General features: G+C 34.4%; 1 long non-coding RNA gene across 2 annotated transcripts; it reads left to right on the top strand.

Moving 5' to 3' along the window:
• The first annotated feature begins 3,607 nt into the window (after positions 1-3,607).
• On the top strand, positions 3,608-6,059 carry LOC113339039. Of its 2 annotated transcripts, XR_003354934.1 has the most exons (4): positions 3,608-3,727; positions 3,848-3,893; positions 5,121-5,230; positions 5,325-6,059. It is a non-coding gene; the product is annotated as an uncharacterized LOC113339039 (long non-coding RNA). The 2 variants fall into 2 exon arrangements; XR_003354935.1 differs by lacking the exon at positions 5,121-5,230.
• Positions 6,060-9,106: the final 3,047 nt, after the last annotated feature.

Here is a 9,106-nt window from a genome sequence, read left to right as displayed (position 1 = left end):
GAACTTTGTTTTTCAAACAATTGAAGGTAGTAACAGAAGGAATTTGAGCTAAAGGCCACTGGTTGCAGATATAATAACGAATAGAAGAGGTAGGGATCAGAGTTTCACAACAAACATATCCAACCATACATCATTTCCAACTATTATCATCTTCAGCAAGTATGACAGTTTTATATATGAAGACTGGTTCAGCTTGAGAAGAGGGCAAAGTAAGTTTTACTGCCATTTGTTTAGTGAGGTTTTGAATTTCAAGACTTTCAGAAGAAGTAGAGGTCTGAGGTGAAGAGGATTCCATATAAAAATATAATAGAGATGGTGAGGATACTAGATTTATCATATAAGAAAGATTGGCTAGGGATTAAAATACGAATATGAAGGAAAAAGATTCTTGTATTAGTGCAAGGATGATGAAAAGGTCATATCATGCAACATTGGAGATGCATCCAAATTAAGTTATCATAGGCATTCTGATCCTTAAAATGGGAACTCTGAGATGGTTGAATAAGGTCTGAAACATGGGGAGGTGGAGAATGGTATGGTTTAATAAAAGTTTCCCCTTTTTTGCACTTAAACAAAGATCTCGTATCAGTGATACAAGATAATTTTGTACCCTTCATTTGAGCAGTGGAAAGAGACGTGGGCTTGAATGTCACGTGTTACTTGTGACTAAGAAACAATCAAGAGGTATACTTTACCAGATTACTTAACGTTATTCTTTGTACGTCAAGTTCAAACGTAAGCATGATGGATATGAAGGTTGGTGAGTATTTAAGAGCTTTATCTTCACATAGGTAATAACCCTGAGTAGCTTTGCACATTCTTCCAACTATCATAAATATAGTTGTGGGTTGTGAAAATAAAATCTGTTGATGGTGAAATTGTGATTTATTAGGGTTGTGCTTGGATTTACTGGTATTGAAAGAAAAAAAAGGGTTTTTTTATAACTTGATGGAACATGCTTGCCCGGGACAGGACTGAAATAATCCAACTGATGTAGGCCCAATTAAGAACAATGCCTCCCAACAAGTGTTGTTTGCTCTGAACCTGCATAAAACCAATAGTTTTAATTAAAACCCAAATAAACTTTTCAAAATTAGGTGGCCTAATTACAATCCTTTTAAAGGTAATTCCAACAGAATTGAAGGCAAATGAAACGTCTAAATTTAGACTTTTAAAATAGGGTTTAATAGGGTAATGACGGTATCTGAAGGGTTGCGCATGACATTGAAGTGGTGTGAATAGCCAAGCGACAAGATACTTGACCAAAAACCATAAAAGGTCATTTATGGCTAATCTACCACCCTTGTTTAAGAGAAACAGGGTAATAAGCCGAGTGTTATACCAAATTAAGCAAAGAAAAGAACAAAGAGGGAAAGAGATTAAGAGAGGAGATAATGGCCAATGTTGCGTCCAGTTCCACCGGCAGAGGAAATCCAGGCTTACCACCTGATTCCGATGAAATGTGACATGCAAAGAGAGCAGTTGAGGCTTTAACCAATGTAGAGATGGAGAGATTGATTGATCATCTGCATCTGGAGAAGACTAAGAAGACAGAACAAGAAGAGAGGGAAGAGTATGAGAGACAGAGAATTGAAAATGATGAGGAATTCCAACTATGATTGAGAAAACTTGATGTTGTTGATGCACGCCGACATATGAGAGGTTACCGAGGAGACAAGAATGGAAGGTTTCATTTGGAAAAACTCGAAGTATGACTGAGAGTGATAGTGAAGATGAAGAGAAGAAAGATTTTGAGGAAGAAGAAATGGAGGAAAATAGTGATGATTCCAGGAAAATGGAGAAGACGACAAGAAAACTAGAGAAAAAGAAGAGGGAAAGGCATGAGTATGAGGAGGGGATGTATAAGCATTATCTTGCAGAAAAGGCATACAATCCCCGTAAGGTTTCTCGGACCATGTCAGAACCGTTAAATGTTGATTCTGATGGAGAGGAAATTCCTGAATTGGACAAAGGAGTCGTGTTGTGATGAGGTCACCCTCGTGGTAGTTACCGTACGGGTGCACCTCTTAACCCTTGGATATTATATCATCTATATGCACATATCCCGAGAAAAAAGTTTAAAAAGCATTTTTTTTCTTTATTTATTATAAATCCCGCATTTAATCTGAAAGTTCCTCAAAGAAGTTGTTGATTACTCACCTCGTGAACAATTTATGTTTCTATTTCTTGTGTGTCTCTAAAGGGTCGTTTTTATTCCACATACGGAAGAAGATTTGATTAACATTGATTGTGATGACTTGGTTTGAAACGGTGATGCTCATGTTCTTCCATCCACTTGAATAATTTATTGTCCTTGTATCCAAATGTTGGATTCGTTTTGAAGTTTTATAAAACAATTCATTACTATATTCTTTGCCTGCATGCATGATCTAAATATTAAAAAAAATATTGGGTTAATAGTTATTGCAGATGCTCGAAACCTATGCAAACTACTCGGTAATCAGTTGATGATATTACATTACTGATCAATTAGTTCACTAACATAAAAGCAATGGGGTTTCATATATCTAAAGAGTAAAAGAAATATCATGTATTATTATAACGACCCCACTTCGAATTTCAGGTCGACCGTCCTAAAATCCCAAATGTGGTATATTCATGGATCATTTTACACACTCAAATCATCATACCAATAAATGGAGATACGGCTATTGTACGGAGCACATCGACATTAATTCATAAATAACTGAATTTATTTAAATGAAATTGATAAGGAAAATTGTAAATTACTCGACTCGCAGGTCGGTCTTCAAAAAAATAAAATATGCGAAGAATTTATTTAAAAGAAATAAGTCTGGTCTTAAAGAAATCAATAAAAACTTTAGATAAACACTTCAGAAACTATGAAGAAGTAGCTTTTCGGAATCAAAAATGCATTCTACGGGATAGGTTACTCCACGATCACGGTCTCCTGAAAAATAGTAAGTTGGGTCAGACCCCAACTAAAAGTAGACTTTCACACATTTATGACCTCGGTAGAATAATCCAATAGGTTAAGATCACAATTAATCAAAAAAAAATAACTTTAAGTAAATATCTGAGTAAAATAAAATAAAATGTTGTGCCAAACCTTAAAATGTTCAAAATTACAAAAAATGACTTGCATTCAGTGAACCAAAAAGAAATATCGTGACACCCATGAGAACTAACCCGAAAACTAGATATGTTCAACCCACTCTCTTTGTTAGTACCGTTCACAATGAATACCAATTTTTATATTATAAGAGACAATAATATTTTCCCACATCGACGGTCATCCATAGTTTGGATACATAAATTACGGTTAAGATTTAATCACTTAAAGACTTACATTCTAGGGACATAAAGGAGGGTCACGATTCAACAATCCACGGATTTACATTTTGGGGACGTAAATGACGGTCACGATTCCACCATTTATTTGATCATTTCCACAACTGTCCAATAGACGTTATTAATTTTTTGCTCCATTCTAGGAAATTATGGTCATTTAATTCTTTGCTCCATTATAGGAAATGTTTCAATGAATTAGCAGTTTCTAGGGCTAAACTACTGCCATGTAGTTCATGGAGGTCCGCATTAAAATTTAGGTAGACCATCGATTATTATTGTGGATAAAAATGGCTTCAGTTGAACAATCGGTCTTTACAACCCTGATCTTTATCAAAAAATTTGTTTCTGTTAAAGGAAAGTGAAAACCCAATACTATTATTTCATTTTGTTTCGAGTAAGAAATTTTAGGGCTTTGGTAGTTTCTTATTTGATTAGCAATTTTTGTTGAAATAAGTCGATATTCATTTACATATGTGGGTTTTGGTTGATCTAATTGAATCATGTTTTATTGCAGATTGGGTTTTCTTAGCATTGAGTATGTACTTCTGGTTGTCTTAAAGGTAAGATTTGTGCCTATTTCGATTTAATTTTGTGTTTGTGTTTGGTTTTTTTTTTTTAATCAAGCGACCATCCTGGAAAAAATAACTGCATTTGGCACAAAATAGTATGCAATACTCAACAAACGGATTTGTTTATGCAGCAGGTAAATACATGTCAAAGTTCATTTTTCATATCCAAATTAAGATATTTTTGTATTATTACATCGATAAACAAAGAAACGAATCGATAACTCAGTCTATTGTTGTGGGATTTTTCAGTCACTTTGGTGGATGCATTCTCTTATAATTAGCTTTCTTTCTTCTTAGATTCCGTCTACTTCTTCAGGATTATAATATGTTTTAATCATTTTTCTCGGTTTTGTTGGTTCAAAATTTAGGTTGATGGATTTGTTAGAGGTTATGTTTGGAATTAGTAACGGATTTTCTGGGGTTTGGATTTTCTTACTTTCATATGCATTTGATCAAAGATGGATAAGAATTATTTGTCATTTTGCTTATTCTCCCAATCGTAATAGCAAGTTTTTCAGCCTGAAACGCAAGTCCTAGATTTTAAGATTATTGAGGAAGTATTATACAAGGTTAATGATAGTAATTCTAATAAGAGGAACACCAGTCCTTCTAAAGGTGGCTAAGAATTGTCTTCATCAAAAAGGCATGAGAATACATATTATCTATTCATAATTATCTTAAGTAGTTTAGGGGACAACTGTTTATGTGATTTTAAACTAGAAAATGTAGGAATAAAAACGGTAAGGAGTATTTTTGAGCTCAATGCCAAACTTACACATATTAATTTTTCCTATTGTTTAGTTTGGTAGTCATGATAGATTATCAAACTAATTTTAATTATCCCTATTATCCCATATTGATATAGCCATTAAAGACCCTTTCTTTTGGCCAAACTACACTCTCATTTGTTGTGTTTAGCTTATCATTTGTGTTAATCAGTGCCACATCCACTAGCTATAGTTGTACCCAATGTTGCCATGTTATAGTTTCCCATTTGAAATAGCTTAAACATTTGAATTGTAAGCTAGCAACCAAGAGTTCCTAAACTTCGTGTCCAATTCAGCGACTAGGATTACTTAAAGGAAATGGGGGTGTAGTAGTGTGAAGAGGTGTCAAATGACAACTTTTAGAACAAATTTCATAAGGCATTTTGTGATTTTTATGCATAAATGTAACACGGGAGAAAAATGGGAGTTGATTATTCGTTTTGTCCTGCAGATAGTCCTCAGCTACGTCAATAATGTGAAATCCGGGTGGAAAAGTGTTCATATGGTTTAGAGATCTTTTTTCATAATCCGAATGCCAAAATAACCAAGAGTATAAATAAAGTTCATGTCGTTCCATGTGGATACATCCTTGAGTAACTCACTTGCACAATGTATTACATTTTCTTAATTGATTGAGTTATGGTTTTATTTTCAGGTCTTCATGGTTGCTGCGGCAGATGAATGTAAGATATAGTATTATTGGATTTTGAAATGATGGAGAAAATAGTTCGAGATTATATAGGAGATTTAATAAATTTATACAAGAAATGATTAAGGAATCTTATCGGCGTCGAGTTATCAGGGTACTGATTTGTAAACAAATCTAGAGACAAATGCAGGTTTTGTTTGATGTATGGAGTGGATGATAGCATACTGTTGTTACTTAATGTTTTAAGCATCGCTTTATGGACGAGTTGAGGCCTGTTTCGTAGGATTTTATTCTTTTCCGTTTGATCATGTAGGGGACTTCTTAGAAAGCTCTATTTTCTAGATGTTTTTTGGGGTTTTGATTTATTAGTACGTGTGGTATGGTTCATTGGATTCCAGCAAATTGGTTGTATATGGTCATCATATCAAAGAGACATAAATAATCATAAGAATTTTTTCCTAGGTGATGAGGATAATGCAGATGAAATGGTTGCAATAATATGGTAGCCTCGATGATGGGATGGAGAGTAAGCAGAGTTTGCCGCTGTAGATGATGATGAGGATAAAAGGCTCTACTTTGAGACATTTTTGTTGATTTTATTGTTGCTTGAGTTGAGTTAAGTTGCTTTAAGAATTATCCAATTATAGGTATTAGTGAAGAGAACTAGGATGGTTCTTTAGACTCTCATTACGGGTTTATATTTGTACTACTAAAAAATGTTCTAATGGTAAATGTTTGATTTTGAATTTATTTATTTTTGTTAAAAAGAAGAAAAAAAAGTTTGATGTTTATTTTTTTAGATTTTAATCTAAGAATGACAAGGTTTGGTAACAAGTTCTAGAGCTTTTCTTTATTATATTATTATTACAAATACAACTGAAGTGGGATCTTATCGAACAAATCTGCGATGGCATGGATGTGGAATATTTGGTTAAAAGTTAAAACAAGGGCAAAAATAACTTATAGGGCATGGGCGAAAGTACTACGTGAAGGCACATAGTTGAAAATATCTTTGAAAAATTATACTACGAGAGGGCGGTAAACATTTCACTTAGAACTTTACAAATTAAAAAAAAATATATGTACCCAGCAAACAAAAATCGCGTTATAAATACGTGACATTGGCCGAGATAAACGTTTGGTGAAGAAACTAAAAACGCATATTAAAATTCAGAAACCGGATGAATTAACTTGGAGAAAAGGCCGGTGTATATTTATTATCATATTCAGACCGGTCATATTTAGCAAACGGTGCGATTATGATGTGGTCGGGCCACATACTACAAGTATGTGGCCCGTCTTTAAATGATGGCACGTCTTATAAAGTAGGAAAAAACTTGAAAAACAGTTTTACTACCTAACTGTTTATCTTTTTTATTTTTATAACTTCCTACTTTTTCTTAAAAAGTAGAACAGTTACAGGAATTTGGAGGGACAAATTTTTTAGTTAAATAGTGTCAAAAAATAAATAGGGGCCACATACTTTAGTAAAATAAATAGGGGCCACATCGTAGCCGGAGCGTTTAGTAAACAATGGGGTCTAGATTTGATAATTATAGTACATGTTATTTCTTTGGAACGATTTTGAATTTTTGATACTCTTAAAGAAGGCTAAACAATAGAGAAGTTTTGATGATACTTTTTACTTATTGATAAAAATAACCGTATACAATTTAGTTCATTAAGCAAATTTAGAATACAAGACGGAAAATTTGTATCACAATGCCAATTTGGGTAACTATTTTTTGGTTTAAAGTCTAGATTTTGGATCAACGGCACGGATCATACCCTAGTAAGTACTATAGCCTAACTGTAACACACTAACACTTACATTTGCCGTTTTGGTCCACTTATTAATCAACCGTGCGTTAGAAAAATAAGTGTTCGCATCGAACCCTCCATTCCAATAGCGCCATGGAATATCATGCGACCCCACGGTCATCGCACATCTTTACTCGTGGGAGTCGAGCCAACCACGACATCAAAATACAAATAACACTAATTACCCTCACATAATATCACTGCATCAACACATCCAACATGCTTAATTAGCATCTAATGGCCACATTACGAGCACTCCTAGCAACCATATTGTCAGGATGTACACGACCCTTGTCTAGTCTTACAAATTACTCCCCTAGTAAAACAAATTCCACTGATCCTTAACTCTCCAGACTTGATAAAACAAAAGGAAATTTAAACAAGGCAAAGAGGGAGGGAAAACCTAAGTATACACATAAGTAGCTTCTGTTGTACTGGTATTCCCCCTATACTGAAACCCTTACTGGCTTTCTCTGGACTACAAGTTATATTAGTCCAAAGATTCAACAATACAGAAACTCAGCGATCATTAAAGTTATCTCTTAATAAGCCAACACCCCATGCTTACAGTAATTAATTATCTATATTGTCTCCTAAGTTACCCAGCCATAAATCCAAATGCAAAGCAATGTGCCTGCCGAATTTTCAACTAACGTACATAAAATATCAAAATAGGGATCATGGACTCTTTCTCTTACGCCTGATATGAGACATAAAATATAGTTTTAAAAAGTACCCCAGAGGCAGTCTCCTATAGATCAACGTCTGTTAGCGACTAATCGTAAGAAAGCATCTATATACAAGTGTAAAAATATCGTGCATAGACCTCCGGATGGTAGGATTCAGGAACTGGTGTCAATGTAATCGACAAAAATAAAATACCATCTCAAAGCAGTAAGAAAAAGGTTCTAAAACAGTTCAAAAGAGACGTGAACTTAAGGTTTACTATAGCATCATAGGTTTGTTAGGTTTGTTACAGTACTAAAAATCCATATCTAAGAAAATTCTTAAACTCTATTAGGTTAATCTACAAACCTTATAAAAGAGAGAAAAACCTACCTGATTTGCGGCAAGAAGCTGATCCTCCAAACGGTACCAAGCTTTATCCCATTAGATCAAAAAATTCTTCATCAAACTCTCCCTTGCGGCAACTAGGGTTTCAAAAGAGAAGATTATTATTTATTTATTTTCTCTTTCCCAAAAACCCACGACCATTATTGCCGGTGGAAAAATTATGGGAACCAAAACTAAGGATACTACTAAACGTTAAACATTTTTGGATAATGCGATTTTACAACTATTAATGTTATTATACGTTATCTTCCCAAGATTAATTCCCTTTAAGTGATCACGATCATGATTACTCATGATCCCGTGATTATTTTTCTAGGTTTACCGGAAGTAAAAGTAAAACGGCTTACAAAGGACTTTAGACTAAATAACACAGAATGTAGGGATTTATAAGATAAGAAAAATCATAAAAATATTTTTATTTCTAAAAAATTGCCTTGAGATGTGTGCATGTAGATGATACAATATCCAAGGGCTAAGAGGTGCACTCTTACGGTAGCTGCCACGAGGATGACCTCGTCACAGCACGACTCTTAGACAAAGATGGAGAGCCTGTGTTTTCTGGTGTGTTGGAGCCTTGCACTGATAATGATGAAGATGAGGATGAAGATCTCCAGGGGCCTTATACAACTTCAGACAGTGATGACGGTAAGGGTCCTTACTATGTTTTTGACGAGTTGAACTATACCAGCGATAGTGAGGATGATTCTGAGTAATTATCTCTGAAATACCATCATTTTCCTCAGAACTAGAGTGCTGAGAATCTCTTGAGCATCTTCGTGAAAATTTATGAGAAAATTGATGGTATTTAAAGTCGCTGAATAAGTGCCTAGAGAAAGGGGTTTCAACATCTAACATTTGGTGGTAAGATCTTTTGTGGTGTTTTACTTTTTGGG

Source organism: Papaver somniferum, unplaced genomic scaffold (genome assembly GCF_003573695.1).
Source record: "Papaver somniferum cultivar HN1 unplaced genomic scaffold, ASM357369v1 unplaced-scaffold_19, whole genome shotgun sequence".
In the NCBI taxonomy this organism is placed as follows: Eukaryota; Viridiplantae; Streptophyta; class Magnoliopsida; order Ranunculales; family Papaveraceae; genus Papaver; species Papaver somniferum.
Note: the sequence above shows the minus strand (reverse complement) of the source record. Positions and strands in the feature narration are given on the sequence as shown.